Raw genomic sequence first — 25,560 nt, forward strand, 5'->3', positions numbered from 1 at the left:
CGTCGTGAGTTGCTCTCTCAACATCCGACACCTACCTGCCCACTTCTCGAAAACTTTTGTCATAATGCCCACGTCTTTCGTCCAGTTGCTCCGTGCAAAATAAAATAAATTTAGCGTTTGGTAATCCTTCTTTCGAGGCGAAGCATAGTATTCGAGCAGATGCGTTCAAGGCCATAACCTCGCACTTTGTGTTTAGTCACTGTAGGCTTCAATATATGGGCTTACAGCAGTGTCGATGACATGGTTATGACAATTCTATGAGCAAACATCTTCGTTTGGACAAGTCGCAAGTGTTTATCGACTATTTCTCGCTGTCTCAGTTTTCAGAAAGCTGCGGTACTTCCAGTGAGCTTCGCATCTGAAATATTGGTTTTTGTCTTTTTGTCACACCAGACGCACAGCGCCCGTCGCGTTTACCAGTGTTGAAGTAGCCGAGTGACGGCTTTGTTTAACACAATGCCATCTTTTCATTTTCCTCGTCCGTTTTAAGTGCATATAATTTACAGTATCATTAAAAAATCTACAATTAAAATAATAATCATCGAGTGAAGTGAATTTCATATCCAAAAGCAGGAAGAGGGCTTGCAGTCCGGGTGCCGTAAATTTGTGGCCTTGACTTTGTACATTAAATTAATTATAAGGTCCCAGTGTACATTGTATTCTAAAATACATGCATCTACACCAGAAGTCAATTCAACTAGCTGAAGCAGAACACATTTCAAACTGCTCAATTTTTATTATAATAACATCGCGCATGGCCTTGAACCAAGAAGCTGCTGAAATAACTTGACGTTTCCTAGGAATCGCTTTTTAACGACGCAGTGTTTCTTCTTCTTTTTTCCTTTTTTTTTTTTTTGGGGGGGGGGGGGGGGGGGGCTGTCGACGAAGTAAGTGCGTGTGTGGGCGCCTCTGTTCATATAACACCGGCTCATAGGTCTCCTAATGAAATAGCGCATGATATCAACAATTTTTTCTTTATTTTCTTATGTTTCTTATATTTAGACAACCGAATCTGAAGCAACTGGCTTTGCACTACTACCTATGTGCCCAATATTAAACAATCTTACAGAATAGGTATGGGCTACACTGGGAAAACAGTTCCCGAAATCATAAATGTGTTTGTATATATGCATCGTGTTTCTCTCTCTGCCATATGCTTAACCTCAACATTGTTCCCTCAATGAACATCAAGCAGCAGCACATCCCCGTGACGTCACTCCATCCAGATCTTAAGTGTGCCATAGCATGAATTGCTTCACGCATTTAGGCATAGAAGTATAAACTGTGAAATGCATTGACGTAAACATTGCCTGAGAATGAAGCTGTGACGAGTGCTGTGCATATTCCTAAATATAGTGTGAAATTACACGTTCCATAGGATGAAAATAACCTGAATCATACGCATCGCATTTAGTTGTGTAACTTTTCTTTATCCGCTTCAATAAACCTTCGTTTAACATATATTCCAACATGCATTATACTTTTTAACGACCAATTTACCCTATGCATGTAAAGAACTAATTTTTAAAGGGTACTGCAGTCCACAGAAGTCGCTGTTTGCATGTGGATGTGCTAAACACCAGAATTCATGATGTCTTGCTGCGGAGGACGAGATTTGCGCGCAAGCATGCAGTGTGTGGCAGAAATGCCACATTATCATCAACAGACGCCATAAAGGTACTACATAGGATATCTTAGTATTCTTGCATACAGTTTGGCCCTACCACATTACGATATTGTACGTCTGTTTCTAGTAGATTGGCGCAGAATAAGTGATTGCCTTATTGGCGCTCTATTTGCGTGGTGTAACAAATGATCAAGCTCCTCCCTCTGCATTTTTATTTTAAAATCTCTACCGACTGACTGTACTGCAAATAACGAAAGTGTAATAATACTTTCATCGCCACACTCATATTGTAGTCCGTAAAACCCACAAAGTGCATTCTGAAGTTTCCAATAATTGTCGACGCGGTGCACTAAAAACCTGTTTATATAACCATTATTTAAAGTTCATGTTGCAGCAGTCCAAATCGAAGCCTGCCCGTGATCGAAACATGTACACTTATACGAATCTTGATACTAGCTGGAGTTTGACAGTATCCCTCCGCAAACTTGCTGTCAACTGCATTGGCTTTGCAAATAATATGTTCAGAAACCATCTACGTCGTGAAATCTGTGACACAGCTAAACGCAACACCAATGCATTTTGTAACCGAGTTGGAGTTTAGGGACAATTATGTCGAAACGGGGGCTAGCTAGTCTAAGGATTCCTAAGAAGTGGAGGTGCCTCGGGCATTAACCAGGTTCGATTCTGCTATTTCAGCAAGTTCTCTAAAGAACTGAACGCTTAACTAAGTACGTTTCGATATTTATTAGTCGACAGTAATTATCTCACAGTTACCGACGACCGTCGCCGCTAGCAATACGTTGACTTAAAAGTACGTTATGATCTCTCCAACGCTGTCTAAAAATTGAGCTCTTTGCACATGATGTCCAGTATATTTAAACACAGGAGTAATATAAGCAAGCAAGACCTGCCACTTGCATATGCTCTACTCATTTCGGCCCGAGCCACTATAGCGACTAGAATATAACGTATGCGTGGTGTGCGAACCCGTGGGGATCCCCGCAGGCGTGCAGCGAGAGCAGCCCTGATACCCGATACATTTGACAGCGCACGATTCGAAGACGAGGGCGAAACAAAGGAGGCGAAGAATGACCCACATTTGCGCTGAACCGGCGCCCCCGTCCCCACTTCCTTCGCGTCTGCGCAGTTCCTGTACTTCCGGCACCTCCCTAAAGAACCCCAAAAACCTGCGCACCCTTTCCCCTTTATTCCTGAATCAATGTCACAAAAAGCAATGTCTCGCGGGCTTTCTCATCCCGAACGAGACAAGCCGAGACCGGTCCGAGTTCCGGTTGCCGCTTCGTTCCCTAGATGGCGCCGCCAGCACGAAAAGGGAGAGACGAGTTTTGGGGAAGGGTGGGGGCCGGGGAAAGAGGGGGTTGGCACCGCGGGTCCAAGCGGCCCCGGGGGGGAGTGGCGCCGATCGAAGGAACAGCGACTCGCCCAGGCAGCAGGACAGGCCTGGATCGAAGCAGGGCTGCAGCTGCAGCAGCGGGCTCGCGTCACGAACCGCCCAAGAACGGGCCGCCGCCGAAACCAAGAAGGAAACCCGCACGGAATATACCGCCGCCGGCGCCGAGGATGCGACCGTGGCACTGCGCCGCCCCCGGGAAGTAGGCGACGACCAGCAGCAGCGCACGAGCAGTTCTTGTTTCTTTGGGAGGAATCCCGGTTCGTGTGGCCGCAGAGTGGCATAGCGTTGCCGCGCGGTCCAGCAGCGGGTCCCCGACGGAGCCTCGGCGCAGCAGCCTCCTCAGCAACGGTGTCGCCGCCGCCGTCCGCGCTCCAATGGTGGCAGCCCGGGGACGATGCTCTGTAAATGGAGGTTGCCCCCCGTGCGTCACCGCGTGAACGAGCCGGCCTAGGGGCGCCCGCCCTCCGCGCTAGGCCTGCAGCAGCTGCGGCGAAGGCGCACCCGCGGCCGAGAACATGCGCCCGCGCCCCGGCGGCGTGTGCAGCAGCAGCAGCCTAGTGGGCCAGCCCCGCGCGCTGTGCGAGCCGCCCACCGCCGCGTTATGATGCTTCCCTTCGGAACACCCACGGCCCGGAATCAAGACGAGCTTCTAGCTGCAGACACTTCTCCAAGGTGAGCTGACCCGCTTGGGACGAACCCCTCTCTCGCCCCCGCAGGCGACGTCAAGCCGCAGCGGCCACGGCCCCACACTGTTACGCGGGCCGGGACTCGGGCCACCGATGCCCCGCGACCTGGCTTGTTGGAGACGCGGGGCAGAGGGGAGGGGGCAAAGGGGCAAGGGCGCCACTAGGCCTAAAGCCAACGGCACACGACCGTTTCCCGTTCCGGACAGTTCTTGCATGCGGCTCGCGCTCATCTGACCACTGTACCAGAGAAAGAGACACGCGTAGAAAGTTGACGTGCTAGCGACCGCCGAGCCAGTCACCGCATGCAGAAGCGCCACAGTGCAGCGTCATTCCTTCCGCAGCCAGTGCACGCATACACACACCTACATCGCCCGACGGCTACACGCACCCGCGAGCTCCGTACCTAAAAGCCGACGGGAGACGCCCATGTAAAAGCATCCTTCCACGGCCCCTGTCGCAGCGTCGGTCACACTTTTCGCCCTCAATCGGGCGCTGGCGAGAGACTTCTCTGCGCTCAAAGGGCAGAGCAGGTCGTGCGAGGAGCGCTGCCAATGCCGGTGACCCACTTTCGGGACGGGACGTGCGCCGACACTAGGCCTAAGCGGTTGTCCAAATATGCGCAGTGCCCTCCCGGGGGTCCCGGTGTTCTCGGCTGCTTTCTCGTCTGGCCGCGGCTGCAGACACCGATTTTAAGTCGCAAGAATGGATATGAAAGGATCGATAGCGCAGTTGAGCCTGGTCTCGAGAAGTTTAGTTTACCGTGCCACTTATACGATCAAGTGGAAGGCGTTCGAGTGCGGGTTTGTTTTGGATAGCAGAGGTGCCGTTTACGGCGGCGAATATAATTGTTTGAGAACACCACCGGTATTTTGACTAGCATGTTTGGGGGCCGAAATCAAGCGGTACGAATGCCCAACCCCTCCTATAGCGGTGAATGTCTCTGTATCCGTGTAATGGCTCATTGAAACACGTACATGTAGGGGTGTAGAGGCCTAGCCAGAGGTCACTTCGAGTGCGTTTATATGGTCGGTTCTGCTCGGCAATCACGACACATCGAAATCACTTTGCAGCATCGGAAGACACCATGTGCCTCATCGAGTATGCGAGGGAAAGGTCACAGTGTCAAACCCATCCGCTATTTCATTGATCTATACTGAGCGTCCCGACGTATTAACGGCGGCCGTGGCCAGCGGTGTTGTGAAACGTGAAACTTCGAAATAAAAACCCCAGTGCTATCATGCATACATTAAAAGATGTGTGCATAGGCATTAACCTGAGTCTGCATATAGGAGATGGATGCTATTTATTATTCTCTGATACGATATCGAAACCGCCCATGATTTCATATTTGGAAGCAACTAATGTCTCCGTTCAGGGTTTAGTTGCCGGGATGTGTTCGCGTATTCTATAAAAACTTGGTCATATTGGCTAAAAGCAGATTCCTTGCCTATTTCGATGACGGTTCTGCTTAATGATAACTCGTATTCATAACAAAGCAATGGTGCTTATGCCGTAGTAGCTACAACGAATTGCCAAAGCGCATGACATTGACTGTCCTCCTGTTTGAGTGAAAGAAGCAGCCTGTGGATAAGCTAGAACCTTACTCACTGCTGTTATCGAAGCATCGAAACGATACGAGAACATTCTACGGTTGCTTAATGTCAGTACTGATCTTTCACCGCGATGCACTAGCAGCTACGAGCAACCATATATCCACCATATATCTGCCTCTAATGTCACTCGTGCAGTTATCGACACACAAAAAAAGCTCTCATGGTACGAGTGGTTACGTGTTGAGACGCCTGTTGTGTCGAGTACCGAGCAAACAAATAAAACGTGTACGTAAAGCAGCGGAGCCTTCAAGTGTGCTTAGGAAATCGAGCTTGGAACAGTCGCTTTTTCTCTTTATTCTCGTTGATGTGCTCACCGCAGCGTAGACGCAAGGCAGCCGGCTCGGACACGCCCTTGTGCGTCAGCGGTTGTTTCGCAACGAGTGAATTTGGTTTAGGGGCGGTTCTATTTATGATTAGTAGAAAGAAAGAAAGGACAGAGGTTCTTGTCTATTTTATTCGGCAGATAAAGGCGTAACATCTGGTCAACACTTTTTTGTTTCTTTTTCGTTGTTTATTCGCAATTTGTCCGCACGGATATATGCAGGGCATACTTACTTGAGCATGACAGAGCACAGTGATGTGCTTCATAGTTACTGGCTCTCCCGGGTGGTTGTGTGTCCATCCACCATAATGCATTATTTTCTCGTCAACGACTACTGTACATTACATTGTAGATGTCTATTGTGCATATGTGTGTACTCTGTGCTCCTGCCTGATCTAACTTTTCACTGAAAATGTTTCTTTTTTCTTTTTGTTCTTCTTTTCTTGGGTCTTTTCTTGTTTTTTTTTTTTCTTTTGTGTGTACGTGTGCTTGTTTTGACACTTACCTTGCTTTTCTTTTACATTGCGTTCTTACTTTACGTCATGAGTTTTATTATTTTGTTTTTGTTATTGCAACTAAATTAGACGGAGTAGTCATCGTTAACATACTACGATAATGTATTGCATGTTTTCATGAATTTACACCTATAGAGAAGTTAAAGCAGAGAATTCAGCCGGTGAGGTGAAAACATTTATTTGCGATGACTGCTGTAATATACGATCTATGGAATTATTGCTTGTCTAAAGATATTTCTCATAAGCATACCAGCTTTGTAGCGTAAATGTGCTCATTATCTCCCCAGAAGGGAAGTCCCAAATAATGCTACACGGGTTCCGATGTGAAATTAGATACGTAGAACTTGCCGACGATGTCATTCGTTTGCACTGCTTTCGCGCTTTTCTGGACATTTTACCAACACGTTCGTCTTTGCAAGTATGCTAAGCTTTATGTTTGCGCTGACGTCATAGACGTCATGCAGGCTTCAATGCATCAAGAAGCAACTTGCGCTAAGCTTCACGCCCACCTTGTTTGTGTCCGTGTGAGTTTATTCATGCTTTTTCTCTGTATGTATCTTTGTACTTAAACGCTTTACCTAATGAGGAACGCGCGTTAAGATATTCTATGAATTTGGTTCACCTCCCAGCTGAGAATTAATGGAACACCCATGTAGGGTAATTCAGAAAGCTCGCTCTAAAAAGTGCAGAAAAAAAGCAGTTTAAAATTTGGCAAAAAGAATTTTCAAGCCAACCATGAGTATCGTGTCCAACGAAATGTCATTACAGCTGAACCACCGCAGTAATGAAATCGGCAGGTTAAGTCAAATTCTCTCACTCGATATAAAAGACAAACTAGAAACTATTTCCACATGACCGTGTAGAAACTCAAAAGTTTAACATGTTTAGTCTCTGGTTTAAGCAATCTGGTTACATCGTTACTCACGAATGTGGTAGTTAACCATTCAGAAGCTACAGTTATATTTTGTGTTACCAACAGCTGGTAGCGCTGTCTTTGTGTAACATCGTCATGGTGCTATATTTGTTCAGCTAATTCATGCAAACATTGAAGATTATGTATCAGAGAAAGAGATAAAGAATGAAGCGTTAAAGGTAGGAAGGTTAGCAAAAAAAGGGTTCGGTTTGCTACGGCGCATTGAAAAAGAGAATAATTTGTTTTCATGGAGACAGAAAAGAGCCTCTACCTGCATCACATATGTTTAGCAAAAGGGTGAGAAGCGAATAGAACAATGAGACAGATAAATAGAGGGTTCTGTTAACTCGCACACCAACGAGGAAAATCACAGGTGATCAAAGGCGACACCGCAGGTCAGTCAATGTGCAGAGTCTTTCGCGCCCATGAACAACCAGGTATGGGTTCCCGTATTTTAACTTATTTTACCTATAGAAAAAGTGCAATCGTGCAAAAGATTATAGAAAATTTTGTTATGGATGCGAATGCACCCTGAGTGACAAACATACTATAGCGTCTTTCCCTCTCCTAGTGAAGGTCACTTGTACAAAAAGCTTTGGTGTTACATTAACATTTGTCGATGCGGTCCCACGTTTTCACAAAATTTTATTGCTGAGATGAAGCCAGTGTTGTGGGCCTGATAAAAGTTTACCAACCACGCCCAAATACTTCATTCAGCGAAGGTTTGATTTCAGCCTATGCTGCTTTGGTTAACGCGCGCACTCTGAGTGATGACATCATCGTAGATAAGACTACCAAAGCGAAAAAATAATCCTTTTTTTAAGCGCGCCGGTATTATGCATGCCAACAAGACAGCCTTGAGTGAAACCAATATGGCTAAACACAATTCCGAACGTGTGCATAATTCAGGCATCGATCACGACTGTAGGCTCAAGCGCAAGCATTTAGTAAACTATGCTTCGCGCGATTAATCCCAGAGCTATTCGTTCGGTGGGGATTATATTTGGATATTGAGTAAAACTGCAACGCGAAACCACAATGTGCATCGTCCAGCAGTCATAGTGCAAGCTGGATATGTATAGTGGTCATGAATATCAGGTGGTGCAAATGATGACCGAGGGACGACAAGAATTTAAAAAAAAATGTCACGAACGCTAACAAGACTTAGCAGAGTAGTATGTTGGGCGAGCTGGTGCACAGCTAATCCGACGTATTGTGGCTCAAAGGCAAGAAAAGAAACTAAGAAAAAATAAGGAGACAGAAAGAGCGCTCTCTCTGTCTCCTTTTTTCTTCTGTTTTTCTCTTCTCCTCATAATTTTTTTTCTTTTCTTTCTTTTTTTTTTTACTTTGCTATACAGTACGTTGAATTAGCTGAGCAGACTCTAGAGCTATGAATCTCTAAAACACGGAACCAAACAGTTGCATGCCTTGCGAATGAATAACGTCAGCGATATCACCCACCTCATGAAATCACGACAAACCGCTAGCGAGCTTTTGCCTCATGAGGACAGTGCAACAAGCTAGATAACCGAGACCAACCCTTTTCTTGACGTTCTCGCCGTTACCGGACTAGCCTAAACGCTGCACGTTTGATCAGTCATAACGAGAACACATTGGTGCCACCGTCCATAACTATACTAACCACCCAGTTACACAACTGTGCCTGATGACGAGAGGATGCAGAGAAGCGGTTGATTCGCCGCCTGCCCCCTCACCATTGCCGCGTCGAGTTCCCGGCAAGATTGTCCATGTAAGCACGATACAATGATCACACAGCACAGCAGTGGGAAGGCACCCATTCCTACTTATTCCGCCCGGCCACAAAGCACTTCCGATGCCGGTGGAGTGCAAATATACTGTCAAACAGTCTGATCCTAGTCACTAAATATCGAAGCTGTCGTGAAGACGTGTCTGTAATTACAAACAAGTCGTGCCGACATGTCTGAAGAAACCAAAGCCGTCGTCAACACGTCTCTTGCAATCAAAGCTGTTGTCTAGAGGTGTTTCCACAGAAGAAGTCTATTTTGCTGTCACGTTTTTTAGACATCGCAGATATCGTCGAGACCTTTCGGTAAAAAAAAAATAACTGTTAGAATTTATTTAGTGTTATGAAATTAGGATTGTTGAAAACAAGTGTGTTTCCGTCTCTCCACCAGAAGAACTTTTGATAGAACGAACGAGAGGAAATGAATCGTTACAGCAATGAAGCAGTGCCATTGCACTTACTGCCCCGCGCAACAGTGAGAAAACGGTAGAATTTATTAAGACCCTGTGTCTTCAACACGGACCGAGCCACCGACAGAGGTAAGAGTGTATCTATGAGGCGGCCGTGCCGCGGCACACTGCGTCTAACCGGCCGCGGCGCTGTGAATGGCTCGGTTGGAGGCGGGGTCCTCTTCGCTCAAAGACGCGCGGCTCACATCCGACGTCCCGACGCGCCGCACAATGAGACCGCGCGTTTCAGACGTCAACACGCCGTATCGAGGGGAAGTCGAGGGGCCAATCAATACGCCATGAGCTCGGAACAATTGATCTTGGAAAGCATTCGCAGCGGGCCGCTCGCGGAGCGGCACCACGTCGGCCGCCGCCGAGCCACTGCTTCTGCTTCTTCTTCTTTCTGTATTAGCTGCGAAACAGGGAAAGTTTGGCCACAGAAAAGGGACAGGCTATCCCAATATCTGAGCTAAGAAATAGAGCAAGAAACGAAAAGAAATTGCAAAATGCTGTGAAAACAAGTCTGTACAAAATTCTTAGTAGCCTTATCTTCATTTAGTTTCATTGCAATTTTTTCATTTATTTATTTACTTTATTATTATCAGTTATGTCTTCATTTCTGCTGAATATAAAATGAAAAATGAAAACGCTGAGGTACTCTCAACTTCAATTTCTTCACGGTATTTATGGTATAATAGAACAGAAGAGAAATAAGAGGGGAGAGAAACATTCCTATCTCCCCAAGAGTATAACACGAAGCTACAAAGAAAAACCCACGCGGGTTATTCGGCGACCACGCCAAAAAGACGATGGTCATGGGTACGATGCCCGAATAAGGACGTACTTTCCTTCAACTACGAAGCTTTTTTCTTATAAACCCGTACGGGCTTAAATTGTAGCTTCGTGTTACTATTGGTTTTCCGATAATATTCACCTTTCATAAAAACCTGATCCACCTTGCGAGCTCCTGAGAAACTTATTTGTCATACCGTAGTATAAAAACTCTAACAAAGCAAGTCCTTTGGTCACGAAGGGAAATAGGGAAAAATAAGAAGAAATAGGCTACGAGAGTACAAGCACAACGAAAGCACGAAAATGTCATGAGAACATTGAAAAAATTAAGAATGTGCATAAACCACTGTTCGCGAGGAATTCATCAAGCCACTGCCTGCGAAAAAATTTAGTGCTTTGAAAGCTTATCTCTATTAGGGGGCACGACCGGGCTTTAAGTCCTTTTGGAGCGAGAAAGGGTGCCCATCTGAAGTGTCGACAAAAGTCCAAGTATACCTTAAGAATGACGTCACTTTGGTCGCAGCACAAGCCAACGAACCAACGAACAAACAAACAAACAGACGAGTATATGACTGCTACGGATGTGCATGGGCGGAGATGTGAAACACTGCTGACTAAGGCTTCCTTGCGCCTGAAAATTTTAAAAGACAACTCCAGCGATTCTTTTGCCACGCTGGACAAGTTGATGTTCTTTCATGCAAATTTTTCTTTTCGCATAAATATTCAGAGGTAATTTTGCAGCACAAACCACTACAGCTAAACCAAAACTGTTCCAGACAGCAGTTAGAGATGACGTCAGTGATGACGTTAGCACAGGCGTGTGCCGGGAACAGGAGTGTTAGTTACACTTACATCTTAGGACAATATGTTCAACTACAAGTTCTTAACGTCCTTGCGTCGAAGAACTAAGGCTCAAATAGAAGCACCAATTTTGGGTTATGAAGGTCACTTTCCTGTCGAAACATTTACGGCGGCATGGACGTTGAACACAGTCACGCCTGGCAATGAGAATCGTGTACATATTGCTAAGGAACAGCGTCGCGATATGTCTCTGCTGCTACCGCGTCCATCGCTACTGCTACAGCAAAAGTACAGAGACGGCTCAGTACATTGCAATGGAATGCTATGGTATTCAGCCAACATGGACTGTAAGGAACGTAGACCTTCCAGAACCGCTGGAATTGAAAGCTGATGGGATCATTAACTGATCATTAACTGATCAGCGGTCGAGATATGTAAGAGACGTTTAAAGTAGTGGTGGAAAAAAAAGACTGAAGAGGTCGATGAAGCCGGGGTCACTACGGGCATAGGTAACTGTAGACTATAGAGATGTAGGTTTTAATGAAGAGAAAAAAAATCAAGAATATATAGGTGAAATTGCAGACTGCAAGATGCGTCAAAACTTGATTGGCTCAAGCAGACTGGGTGACTATTTGTCGCCGTCGCGCGTTTCAAAGGGAATGCCAATAGAGTTTTTCAATCACACTTTATATCACGAGCGCTATGTCACTGGATGGGGCCAGTGGAAACAATTTTTTTTTTCCAAGTACAGATAGCGAAAGCGCGCACCAATGATTAAGATTAATTCGCAGAAAACAAACAGAAGTATAACCAGCACTGTTTGGCGCATGCTCTCAACGTGTATATAAACATTTGGTTTACATCCGCGGAGGTAAAAACATTGACGGAGGCTTTGCCATCTGACTGTCGCATCTTCTTTCGGCCCAGAGAGAGATAGAAACATATTTTATTTGATGCTTCCCTCTCTCTCTCTCTCTCTCTCTCTCGGCCGAGCAGTCAATACCCAAGCAATGCACGCCGCACCTTGGAACTCAAGCCTTCGTATTTTAACTTTGGTGTACATTTTACTGCCGTTATGTCTTATTTATGTTTTTCTTCACAACTACACGAGAGCAAAACATACGCAGGCCGACTTAATTGTGAAATTAAACATGCACTCGCTTCTAGAAAATCTGAGTCAACTAATTATAGTGAAGCTGGGTACAATACAAGCCCGTAGAGGTGGCGACACTGCAATAAGTCGCCACAGTAACGAAGCCGACGCTGTTTAATAACAAATTTTGAAATAAGAAAGAGTTAAGTATTTGGTAGGCGGCTGGTTTTGTTGTATTTCGATTTGTACGTCATCGTGTCGTCAGAGCCTTTTATCAAACAACTCTTCCAGATTTTCACAGAGCATGATTGTTTATTCGCTGTAAATATATGTATATCAATTTCACAATAGATTTTAAGCAACCGTTGGCTTTTTAAATTTGTATTTTTTTTGGCTAAGTGAACTACTATATGCTGACAGCAACTTGTTTATAAATGTGCTTCAGCCATAGTTGTATCCTCAGACTTAGAAACATGTTATCAAAAAAAAAAATGTGACCAAGGAGTCCACGAAGGTCTTGATAGATTATATGCAAGATGTCAAGCCCACTACTGGCGCAATTGAGTATTAAAGTCAGCAAAGCATATGTGAAGCAGAATAACTAGTGGCCAGTGGTGCAGACGCCATTATAAAGCTCCGGAACACCCGTTTATTGATGTTTTGTGAAGACAAGCTTTATTTCCCGGCCATGCCTAATTGTTGACCGCCCAGCAAATATAATTGTTTGTTTGTTTGCTTGTTTGTTTGTTTGTTTGTTTGTTTGTTTGTTTGTTTGTTTGTTTGTTTGTTTGTTTGTTTGTTTGTTTGTTTGTTTGTTTGTTTGTTTGTTTGTTTGTTTGTTTGTTTGTTTGTTTGTTTGTTTGTTTGTTTGTTTGTTTGTTTGTTTGTTTGTTTGTTTGTTTGTTTAATGCTACGTCCAGAGTTTGTGTTGCACTTAAGGATACTGTGTTGAATGAATCGTTGATCTGTTAGGGTCATGCTGCGCATATTTGTTTTGTGCTAAACGTAATACATGTCGGCTCCCTGAGAATATTTTGTGACCTGTAATAATAAACTTCTCTTTGTAAGCCTTCGTTCGCCTCTACATCCTTTCCACGAAACTGCATAAAGATTTACGAATGCTGTAATTTGAATGTTTATGCTTTAAGTAATTTTTTTCTGCACACAAGTGGCTTCAAGTTGCTTCAAGTGTATAACTGAACGGTCAGAGGTTAAACTTCTAAACGCTCGCACTGTGTCGCCTAATGCTTTAGCAGATCCCCAAAAGGTATCACATCTATAACCGCCAGAGTTGTGCCAAAAATGGTCGGGTATGTTCCTATCTAGTATTTTGCTCCTATAATGTAGTAGCAGTAAATACCTCCCCCCTTTAATTACGATGACAGTAGTGCGCAGCAAAATTCCTGAGACCTAGACTATAGAAATGCGAGCTCAGCGTTCAGCTGCATATCGATTCCTTTTCAGCAAAGTACGCCTATGCCTCGCGTTTGTAACGCTTAAGCTGCTTTATATATATATATATATATATATATATATATATATATATATAGCTCTGACGGCTGACATTTCTTTGGAATCATCCCGATACGGCGTTCTCAATATGTTGATTACTCTGGACGTGATAAATCTGCACCGATGAGACAAGCATCGGTTGAGCAATTTTACTGCTGTGGCTCTTATTTAACTGAAATAGTTTGCCTTATAATTGTGCGAAACATATTGCCAAGGATGCTTACTACTGCTTCTTTCACTTTAGGTAAGGAATGCAATCCTTCTTAGCACAGACTGTTTCGTAAATGAGGGTCGTCGGGTCGTCTTCGCGAGTTCCATGGTTTCTTTTTTTTCTGTTTTTTTTTTTTTTTTTTGAGTGCGCAAGGATGGGAAACCGCGGTTGTCAACGTCTCGGAAGTCCTGTTGTGAAACTTTCGACAAGATAATATTTGTCCTGCGCTCGCACGGGAAACATGGTATTGCGACAATACCTTTTAAGCAAGCGACAGTCACCGCTGTCGCGTTTCTCAACAACCAGTGTGTTCTTCTTTTTTTGTTTCATCTTTAGCAAACGAATGACAATCCCATTATTCTTCGCGGAAATGCAAATGAAACAGCGATTATCACTGAACCACAATCCCTGCTTGCAGTAAGGGTATTTAAACTCGTTTCAAAACTGGTTTTGTCCCATGTTTCTTGGTCTTTCCCAGTGTATTTATCGTCGCACGAGCGAAGGCATTTGCTGTCTTATGAATAAATCACATTGCTCATTAGAGGCAACCGTCTAACCTCTCATAGCCTGTGCTTTTAAAACCGGTTTTTCCTTTGACTCATTACTGCACGTGCTCAACGTAAGTGTACAAGTAAACTACAGTTCTGCCCATTAGTGACTGAGACATGATCGATTGCCCTCGCATTCATACGTGAAGCATGTCGCAAAACACAAACCTGTACGTTCTTCAACACTTCGTAGCTGGACCCGTGAAGCACATTTTTATGCACCTGTGAGCGCGTGTTAACGATGACGTAAACTACCGTTTTCCCGAAATGCTTTAAGTTTTGGCTTATTAGGGTGCTGTCTGTAACTGTTAGCGCTAAATAAAAATTCGTGTGTGTGGTTTAAACATGTGTCAGAGGTGCTTCGTTCCCTACGCCATAACGCATAAATCTAAGAAGCATTGCGAAAGGAACAATCAAAGAAGTATGATTTCGCTTCGTGTATCTTAGTGATGCTATCGGAACGAACAGCATATCCACAATCGTCCTCACCATGGGCACAGTAGTCAGTGGGGAACAAGGATTTCTCTATCTACTTTTCTAAATGGGTTGCTATCCAAGGCTGATCTCTTATATGCCACACCAACTCGGGTATGCTCTACAGAAAAAAAGGAAATTAAAACATTATATGATGGCCGCTATGTGCAGCATCATAAAAGGGAACTAAACTACATGAATAGTCACAAACGCCACAGTTATTATTTGATTGTACATTGCACTTCATTTCTATAAACACAAGGCACCACCAACACACTTCAATGTAAGCATTGTTTAATACCGCAGATTGGTTTGCAGCCATAACGCACGGCTCCAAGGGCAAATAACTTACAGGAGTCTCGTGCTGGGCCTGTTCTCTTCGACGGCTGGGTTTTGTCGTTTTTCAAGCAAACAACTTTCGGTGTCGAATATCATGTCAAAACCTGCATATAAACTACCAACACTTCCCAGGACATTTGAGGGACAGCCATAGAAAGCACGTTACCGGCGTATCTCGGTACGTCGCCACCCTGCGCCGGCACATCCATTCGCGCTTTAATCTCTGCCGAAATGTGTTCCATGCTGTTTGGTCTCATCAGCGTTAAACCCATGTTACACATTTCGACAGGAATCAAACCCCTCTTTATATCACGTAGAATGAGGAAGGTAACGCGTCCACGTCCGGCTATGCTGCGCCAAAAACACGTCTGAATGACGTTCCAGTATGAAAGACGCGCCCGCCGGTGCTTTGCGAAACAAGCCCGGAGGTCAGCCACGGTCTTCCCAGTTTGTTTATAGAGATGAGAAGCGATTATCCAAGGCCACGCTAGCACCATACATTCAGCTTCGGACTCAAAGGTTGCAGCATTCGCCCCCGTGCCATGACGCAATGTCTCTACGCTGTGAAGGTCAGCGATATGCTTCTTTCGTACCACGCTCCCGCATAAAGGCGCGGTTACACGACGGGGCGCAGCATGCATCGTCTCGAGGAGTCAACGACACCGCCGTTTCTATGCGCTGCGTCGTCCCGAAGTCGTCTTATGCGCTATCCATTAAGTCGGCCAGCTTTGGTCGGTTGCCCATTCACGTAACCATAGCCGATTGCAAACGTGGGCAATACTTTAGACATCGTTAATCATATAATGCTCTTTCTGTTGTTTCGCGTATAGAAACAATGCCCTTTTTTACAGCTGAATGGGTGCAGTGGGTCCTACTATCGGCATGTTGCAGTCCTGCTGAGAATGTCTGTAGCAGTATATTGCTGACGTGCGCACAGTTTCAGAGCTTAATATGCCCCCAAAAGCGAAACCTTCAATCGGGGATGAAACAAGTGCCTGCTGTTAACAGCCACCTTAAGAAGCCTTGACTATTTGTGTGTTCTTAATTTGCTTTTCTAGGAAGTCATTAAATAACTTTTTAATTACTTATGTGTACGGCCAATACATCAATACAACGCTTTAGAATACATGCGAAACAACAGCTCCAATGGCGTATGGTGTGCTCTTAGCGTAGCGTAGATCTTGCTCCTAATTTCAAGACACCCTGCGAAATCTGAGAAAACAAAAAGAACAAGCCAGCGCGGTCTACTGCTTTCATGCCACAGTAGTGCTGTTCTCAGACCCCCATATTCGCGGGATGCTTCGAATTGAAAGCTGCCGTGTGTAGTATGATTTATTGCACATAACAAAAACCTGTGATGTCTACCAACACTCATAATGTCAATATTTCATTCCGTGTGCGTGTGGTGTGTTACAGCCACGCATACTCATCACAAAGGGGACATTTGTGCCAGAAGCCATATGGAGCATGCATATGCTATGTAAACTTCCTGGAGTTCTTCATATCGGCCTGGGCAGCGCACCACTGTGGTACTAGTGAAAGCATGCAAACGTAGGACCACCACAGTCTGCACTTTACGAACAATCTTGAAATAGTACGCTAAGGAGAAATATTAAGAAGCTTTAAGACTAGCCCACCCAAATTAGTGGACGATATATGCCCGGGGAATAGATTTGGTGACGCTGCATGGTGGAGCGGAATGAAGACGAAGTCGAAGAGCATGCGGAGAACTGGCCGCTGCCTGTTAGTCTTCAATTATGTTGTAAATGAATCCATGTCATTCATTACGATATTAATGGTGAAGTAGATCTTGGGCTTCGCATTTGCGCACGGCCGCCAGCGTTATTTATTGGGTACGCAGATGTTCCTTGAGCGTAGACAAGCCTCTTGTATCTGTTAGATCTGATGCTCTATTAAGTTCTTGCAAATTTGTATTAGCCCTTGTCGACCTATTTATCATGGTGATGCTGTTAATTGTTGCGATAATTCGCCTTAGGAGTACCCGCTTTTGTTCTCCACACTCGTACGCTCGAAGAATGCGAATGCAGTGACTATGAAACAGATGCTATGAATTCGCGTCGTCAAGGAAAGACAACCCCCCGTTATTGATCCCTTTGCGGGTTATTAATTTCGACATACTTGACCGGCTATGTTTGGGATGCGAGAACGGCTGGCTGCACGAATTAATCGGCATTTGGCATCGTCGCTGGGACATTCACTAGTAAAAATCTGTTGTAACTGTCATTAGTGCCAGCGCGTTAGTGCGAGCGTTACTATACGATGCGACCGTTTGATATGATGAGCACAGCATCCAGATGCATAGATGCATCTAGATGCATGAAGGTCACTAAAGAATAACCTACACATTAATCGTCGATGGTTGTCACTTGTCTTACAAACGCAAACGAAAAAAAAAGAAAGAAACAGAATGACGAAGTAAAATATTCACCTGTGTTTTTAAGGTATTCAGTGCCGGTGAAGCTAGCGCGACTATGCTTCGCGTTCTGAGGCTACGCGTCGCTTAGCGGCGCCGCCGTGAATTGAGAAATTTGGTTTGCGCGTCTGTGATTAAACAGAAATTTTTGTCGCATTGTCGATGGGTCAGAAATGCTCGTCGCGGCGACAAATTTCCTGCCGTGGAATCGAACTGAGGGCCTCTCGACACGGCGCAACCGATTTCGCCGTAGCGATAAAATACTGCCCTAAAGACACATCGGTCCCGTACAAGAGGATTCGGCCAGTGCATACATACGGCCAAACTTGTGCAAAAATGTATATGGAAACGATTTCAATCGATCGTCTTTCATGTCCTGTACAACTTTATTTTTCTCTAGGAGGGCTAAAAGAACTGGAATGACAGCATGCAGTGATAGGTTTAATTAATTTTTGTCATCTTGTAAACTAGAAATTTTATTCAAGAAAACTACGTAGGCTGCCAGAAGAGAATTCTAAAAGAATAATATCCACAAAAATTTACTGCTATTAATTATTTTCATTCTTTTAGAACCGTCTTGCTGGTGGCGCCTAACGAGTACTTTAGCACCGGTATTCCCATTGTTGTCTTTTGTACAAACATCTCGTCGGACGTTTCATAATGGTGACCGACATATTTGTTAACACTGGGACACAAAGGATTTTTTGTGTCCCCACCTTTTTCTTTGGCTAGGTGAGCACTCACTAACAGTTTTGTGTGTTTGTTGCTTATAAGTGTGAGTAGCCCAAGGTAATGGTCATTATTCAGACCGGAAGTATCACATTCACTCAAGGCACTCTTGAAGTTTTTGCGTACGAGTGGCCTATTAGAAAGACTATATTTATTGGCCTTAGTCATGAACTGCCCAAGTTCTCTTTTGAGAACACAATTTCACACGCATTGCGTCATGGTGACTGCTAACGAGCGTCAGTGAGTGCGAGTGATGTGAGCATGAATGTGAGTAAGTGCCTGTGATTACGAACATCAGCGATTGTCGGTGAACTTTCAACACAGTGTGAATGTTGTTGTAAATGGGTGCCCGCGGGAGTGTGAGTAGCCCAAGCTAATGCTTTTATTCAGGCCGGAAGTATCACATTCACTCAAGGCACGCTTCTTAGGACGGAACGTTCAGACTATGCAACACGAGAACGCCTTCGCGGACTTCATGACAGTGCCCACAGAAACAGTTCTGTTTTGTGTGCGTGTGTGATTTTCTTGTTTCCTTCCTTTTTGTTTATTCTTTATTTTCACTTATTTTTCTCTCTCTCTCATTTCGCATCCCTTTACCCCTCCCCCCGTACAGGGTAGCCAACCGGAGATAACCTCTGGTTAACCTTCCTGTCTTTCCTTTACCTTTCTCTCTCTCTCTCTCTCAAGGCACGCTTGAAGTTTTTGCGTACGAGTGACCTATTACAGAGACTATAGTTCTCAAGGATGGTCCCCACCTTCTCTATTTATCCTTCTCCTGCCTTTGATTTACCTCTCCGCTGTTATTTCCGTCTTTCATTTCCTCTTGCCCTTCCCCCAATGCCGGGTAGCAAACCAGAATTTCTTCGGGTTAACCTCCCTGCCTTTCCCACCCCGTTTCTCTCTCTCTCTCTCTCATGAATGCATTCATGTGAACCCTAATCCCACAGCCTTACATGCGCGTTTATGTTACTGTGAACGCAAATGGGTACCGCTAAATCTGATCAAGTGAACACACCTAAACAAAGCATGTGTGAGTGAGAGCAAGTGAGGGTCACTCAGACATATAAAGAATGGTTTCTGTGGATCCCTAAACAGAGTCATTACATGTTGACAGCGCAAATGCGGTAATATCGAATACATAACTTTAAGGAACTCTTCAGCATCATCATGTGCTTCATTTTTGCTGCGCAAAAGCTTAAAAATAACTTGAGCTAGCACAAGAGACACACTGCAGTAAAGCCTCTAAAGCATATTTCAGTACATGGGAGAATCTTTGAATGTTTCATTCTTAGCCTGTGCATGTACCCCGTAATGTCGTCGTTATTCATTAACCGTAGAAATGGATACTTCACTTTGTAGGTCTTCAACGCGTGGGGCCATGGTCCAAGAATCTTTGTCTCAGAAAATGGTCTGCTTTCTAATCGGTTTCACACACTCATGAAATCAACTGGCCTCAGTGACCGATTGTAGGCGTGAAGCGAAGGATGACCGAATGTGTTCACATTGATAGTATCTTTCTCCCTCCCTCCCTCTCTCCCTCCCTCTCTTTCTTTTCATCCCTTAACCCAATTTTCCCCGCGCAGGGTAGCAAACTGCATGCGTGTCTGGTTAACCTCGCTACCTTTCCTTTCTTCTTCCCCTCCTCCTCTTTCTCCTTCTCCTCCTCCACGTTATGATACGTTTACTCTTTAGATACGTAGACATTACCTGTTTCGCTTGTGTGTGTAGAAAGAGAGCGTGTTAAAACCGGAAAAGTATATGGAAGTCAACACGACGAACGACCGGCTTGCTACTTTGCATGGAAGTTAAAGGAAAACAGAATGAAAAAAAGGAAAATAGTGAGCGTGAACACGGCGCTGCCATGAAGGATGCATAGCACAACAAACTGTCGCCCTCGTGTGGCCGGTGCACTAAGGAAACTTCAATAATGCATGACTTGTTTTTAATCCCAGCGACAAGTTTAACCACACTGCAGCAATATTTGCCCTTATACTGTACATCTGTGGGTGTAATCGTTGACACTCCTTGTAGTACTCATCAAGTTTCCGCAGACTACGCGAGATGCCACTTCCTCGCACCAATGGCTTCAAACGTGCGAAATAATAAAATGCTTTCCTAGTAGTGGTGTTAGCAAATCTCCGTTGCCAAAACAAGAAAAACACGAAAGCGAAAGCGTACGAGCAGTTCACATGGTGCGACGTTTATAGCACGTTAAGTCTCAGACTACAACGGTTGTCGGTGGCCAAGGCAGGCTTATAAAAAGCATTAAATGACGGTAGCACTTGGCGGCCACCGCTTCCTTGTGTCGTTAGGATAAATGCGATCAGTGCACGAGATGGCGTATCATTAACAATCGCTGGTGGTGGTCTACAAGACCGCGGGCTCCCTGTTTACTGTTATATCACAAGTCAAACACCGCAAGCGCCATACACGGCAGAGGCTTGCGCAGGCGATCAAGTTCCTGTACAAATCTTGCCGGTTATACCTGCGCTGAATCGAGCTGTTCTTTCGCAAGAGCCCATTCGTGGTTGCACTAAACCTCCTCACTTTCGCTTCTCGTACTACCCTTATCGAGGTCCGGCAAAGGCTCCGGTATTATACTGCGCGCCCTCTTTCTTTACCTCCGCGGCTAAGAAACGCAGTGGCTGCGTATATAGGCTCTATTTTTTGCCCTAGCTCGTTTCTGGCCGATCGCTGAGCGCGCGGAAGGCAGTGAGCGCTTTCCGATCAGGCTTGGAAGGAGCTTGCATTAAGAAAGGCATGCGGGTATGGTAATTTCAGGCCTTGTCTCAATCCAGCCGTGGCATCAGAAAACCAAAAGGACTTTCGATCAGAAGAAGGAGAAGGAGCTCGGGCATTGCGGTGTGTCTCAGGCCTTCGCGAATTGTGTAGAATACTTTCGCCGCTAGTGCAGCCTGCTACCTCAAAGAGTAACCCACTTTCCGCTGCTTTTTCTTTTTTTTTTCCTTTCGTTTTTCCCCTCTAGCCGCTCCCCCACATACCTAAAGCGTGCTTTACCGCAAGGTTAGTGTTTATGCGGCGGAGCCAAACAAAAATGCACACGCTCGTGTACTTAGAAAGAAAGAAAGAAAGAAAGAAAGAAAGAAAGAAAGAAAGAAAGAAAGAAAGAAAGAAAGAAAGAAAGAAAGAAAGAAAGAAAGAAAGAAAGAAAGAAAGAAAGAAAGAAAGAAAACGTCTTTCCATAAAGCATGGAGCAGGGAAGTTGGGCTGCGAAAACGGAGTACGATTTTGCGCCAGAACGCCGCGGCCGCCACCACCGCTTCGCGATCTTGGGTCGGCCGAGTTGCGAGTCCACGCTCCCTAAATACGGTGGCCCCCGACGCCGCCACCGCCGCCGAACGCCGTGAAGGAAGTGGTCGATACTCGGTCTCAGGGTGCGCGAACGCCGCGCGGGCGTGTGTATCTGTGTGTGTGCTGCTGGTGTCGTTTTGCTCTTATGTGGCCCTGTTTCTTTTTTTCCCCTTTTATTTCTTTCCTTCTCTTTCATTCCATCCTGTTCCCTTGCCGTTCATCTGTTCAATATGGCCTTGCCTCTTGGCGCCGGGTTATATGCCGTATCGCGGGCGACGTCGATGCGGTGGTGGTGTTTCTCTCTCTCTCTCTCCCCCCTTCTGTGCTTCTTGTGTTTTGAGAAAATGCGGCGCTTCGTTTATGTCTCTGTATCCGTACGAACGGAGCCGGGTTAGGTGCTGACTAATGGACTCTACTTGGGTTCGAAAAATCTCGAGAGCTGTAGAAGTGGGCTATATATGTGTGTTCGCGTGAGAGAGAGAGAGAGAGCGAGAGAGAGCTAAGGCCATCGAAGAATTTCGGAACGGGGAATGGGAACTGGCGAGACGCTTTTCTATAAGCACTTAACGGTTTCTGTTCTTCTCCTCACGTTTTGTGAGTCCCTGTGCGTGTGCGTGCGTTTGTGCAACCACTTGAGCAATTAGGAAGCAAGGGTAGTACTTCAAGCCACTTAATCATTGACAAGGACATCTTGACGAGCTAGTTGGTCCACGTTAGGCGTTAGGTACCAACTGCGCGAACTCGGCAAATGACTAAAAACGAAAATACGCAGAAAAAACGTTTGAGGGCAGATTGCACCAAAGTGTATTATTGAAGCTTAGCGTCTCAAAATATGCGTGCAATGAAGACTAGCGGCGCATGGACTGGTGCAACTTCATTTATGCGTCTTCTCTTGTGTCGTCTTTTCCGACTGCGTACAGGTGGTACCCAACAGTTAGTAATCACTATCATGCACTTGTAAGCAACACACACACACACACAAACACGCGCGCGCCCACGTGCACGCATGCACACCGGGACTTTTGTGAACCAGGAATAATTTTGCCATGAAGTTAAAAATACCGTTACAAAATGCGCTATAGCATATGTAATTGCTAAGTTGACTGCAGCCAAATGCACTTGCAATTAAAGACATTAACGTTTTCTAACAATCCGTGGCCTCCGTTGTTTTGTCCACATTATACAGTATTATACAGTACGACTTTAAATGTTGGGCCATTAAATTATCTAACTAACTGCTGCAGAGCCACAAGGCACCAATTTATTGATCTCCCGTAGCCACAAACACGTTTAGCACATTTTTTTTCCGGCCTTACACACAAAAAGATTACACATTCGAACGATATAGCACCCTTATCATTCAGTGAATTCAGACGGGTTAGAAAAGAAAAGAAAAAGCTTACTGGCCGGTTAAGGTCAAGAGCCGGGCTAGTTGCTTGCTTGTCTTGTGAAACATATTCAAAGCGCCGAAGACGAACGTGTAACACAAAATCGATAGGTCGTCGCTTGTCCTGTCTATTTCATGTTGGGTGATCGTCTGTAACGCAGTGAATATGTTCTTTCGATTGCCACTTGGATGTCTTGGCCAATGCAACGCAATATACAATGATATGCTACCATGAGATACCATATGATGTAATGATATGGCCATCTGTGGTACCATATGATCACTGCTTGTAGAGGATAATTATAGAAATACCTGCTTTCTTCCACCGCAACGAACAAAGTGTCAGTGCACAACAGCGCAATAGTCTCTTTCATTTTCTTTGTCTTCCTTTTTTTTTCACTTTCATTTTCTGCACCAGGTGAAAAACCGAGTGCGAAAGGAAGTAGGAATTACGCTTGCTTTAGTAGGCAGGCGTTGCCAGCCTGCTCCTCGCTTTCCGTTTCCTTTCAGATGTATATGTTTTCAAATTAAATAATAATAATAATATATAATAATAATAATAATAATAATAATAATAATAATAATAATAATAATAATAATAATAATAATAATAATAATAATAATAATAATAATAATAATAATTGGATGTAATTTAACATGTTGACAATTATTTTGTGTATGCTTTGGTCATATCTGGCCCTTGCGCCAATAAAATCCATAGATCAACAATTTTTTCTGCGGTTTCTCCTCAAGTAACAAGTTAAATAACATGAACTCAAATGAGAAATTTGAGCAGTAAAGCAGCTTTCGCAAACGTATGAGGACAGTCAATTTGATATAAAGAGAACACAAACAAGTCAAAAATAAAAAGGAGCGTTTTGTAGTTAATTGACCGGTTGCGTTCATAGATGATAGCCTTAATAACATGATTTAATTTAAGCGTTGCTGTTTTTATGTATTGACACTTCGCATGTTTCTGCGGTAATATTTATTAATGTTTTGTTGTTTATAGCGTCAAAGTTGGTAATTTATTTTATGTTTAGAAATGGTTAAACCTCGCTTCGCGATGCTTTGGTGACGTGTTCAACAGCGGAATGTGTACCTTTTATGCAGTTGATTTTCTTGCACTTATCCACTGTTTCAAAGCAATAGCCCTCTTTGGCTATTTCGCGGTTGTCTTCACCGCAAGGCAGCATATATGTAACGAATCGGTTCATATGTAGCACCCATCTGTACTACCCAGCCCCCATCGGTACTACCCCCAGACATATGTGCCGGTGAACGGCATTCTTCTCTACGTAATAACGCAACGAAACCACAGATTACACTTAAACGTCCTTATTATTGCGATAGCAATTATATGGACACTCAAAAGCAGATTTCTGCCGTCGGCGTCGCCGTCGCCGTCACCGTGAGGTTCCGTATGACGTCATTTGGAGAAGAAATCGTCGCCGCGCGCCGAACGCTGTATGTGCGAGTGAAAGAGCGCGAGGGGCGCGTCTTTCACGGGGAGTGAACACACGGCGGAGAACAAACGCGCGTTCTGCGCCGTGCTCGCTTAAGGGCTGCAGAAGTAGGCGTCTCTTTTCTCCTTTACAATCACCATATATGTAGAGCAAACGCGCCTTCTTCCGACGCGCGAGAGGCCGTGGGGGAGGGGGAGGGAAGGGAGGCGACGTTTAGCTGCGGCACGAAGTGCCTATTTATATCAGAGGCTCCGGCAACAGTCACCAACGCCGCACGCATTTTGAGCGAACGCGGGCAAAACGCCGATGGCGTCGACAACAGTTCTGCGTGTGGCCGATGCTGCTGCATGTCCAAGTTTATACAGCTGATAAAGCTAATATCATTACTCCGTATAGCTGTCTTCAAATTTGCTATCGCAATTGATGCTTCACCTTTCAGGTGAAACTGCGACAACTTTTGCAACAAATATAGGCCTTCAAGCGCATAATTCAGCAATTTAAGCGGCGCTTTATTTCCCATGTTTGGCGCGTCTGCTTAGTCGGTTTCCCGCCGAGTAAAACAAAGGCCGATGACGGAGATAGTTTTAATTCGCGGCCGCGAGGAACACGCGGGTCGCGTTTTGGGGGGTGTCCATGTATCGCTGTCGCGCCAAGCAGGCGCGTATTCACTACGTTATACAAAACACGCTGTGCAGAATACGAACCCTTACACTCGAGTCACATCGAAGCCTAATAGCGTAAGACTTCTGCAATGAGAGAATAGTGCGAACACTCGCTTGAACGTACTTGGAAACAATGCAACAATGCACTCATCGTGTTTCTCATTGCAAAACGCTTGATTGAAACGTTACAAGAAAGCTTTGCTTAGCACTGATTCCAACAAGTGCGATAGATCTGCCGTAATTTATTGTTATTGGCTCCCGAACGTCTGTCAGTAGTGCATTACGGGTATTGATTTGTGTCCATTTGAGCAAGTGGGAAAGACAACGTTTCATCGGTCTTAATGATCAGCCGCATAGGTCATTAAGCTTCGTGATGTTTATCACAAAATGCTTGCTTATATTCCCTTCCATTTGCCATTGTTATCTTCTCTTTATTTTGATAATAACATCATCAGAACTTACACTTACAATACCCGCCACACACGCTCGCACTGCA

General features: G+C 44.9%; 1 protein-coding gene across 1 annotated transcript in view; it reads left to right on the forward strand.

The window, feature by feature from the left end:
* The first annotated feature begins 3,061 nt into the window (after nucleotides 1–3,061).
* LOC119442434 (sodium channel protein para-like) overlaps nucleotides 3,062–25,560 on the forward strand; it is a 216,054-nt gene continuing 193,555 nt past the window's right edge. The window contains exon 1 of the mRNA XM_049662144.1: nucleotides 3,062–3,713. The gene's annotated coding sequence lies outside the window, so the exon portion shown is untranslated. The remainder of the gene's footprint in view (nucleotides 3,714–25,560) is intronic.

This window comes from Dermacentor silvarum, chromosome 2 (genome assembly GCF_013339745.2).
Source record: "Dermacentor silvarum isolate Dsil-2018 chromosome 2, BIME_Dsil_1.4, whole genome shotgun sequence".
Lineage (NCBI taxonomy): Eukaryota > Metazoa > Arthropoda > Arachnida > Ixodida > Ixodidae > Dermacentor > Dermacentor silvarum.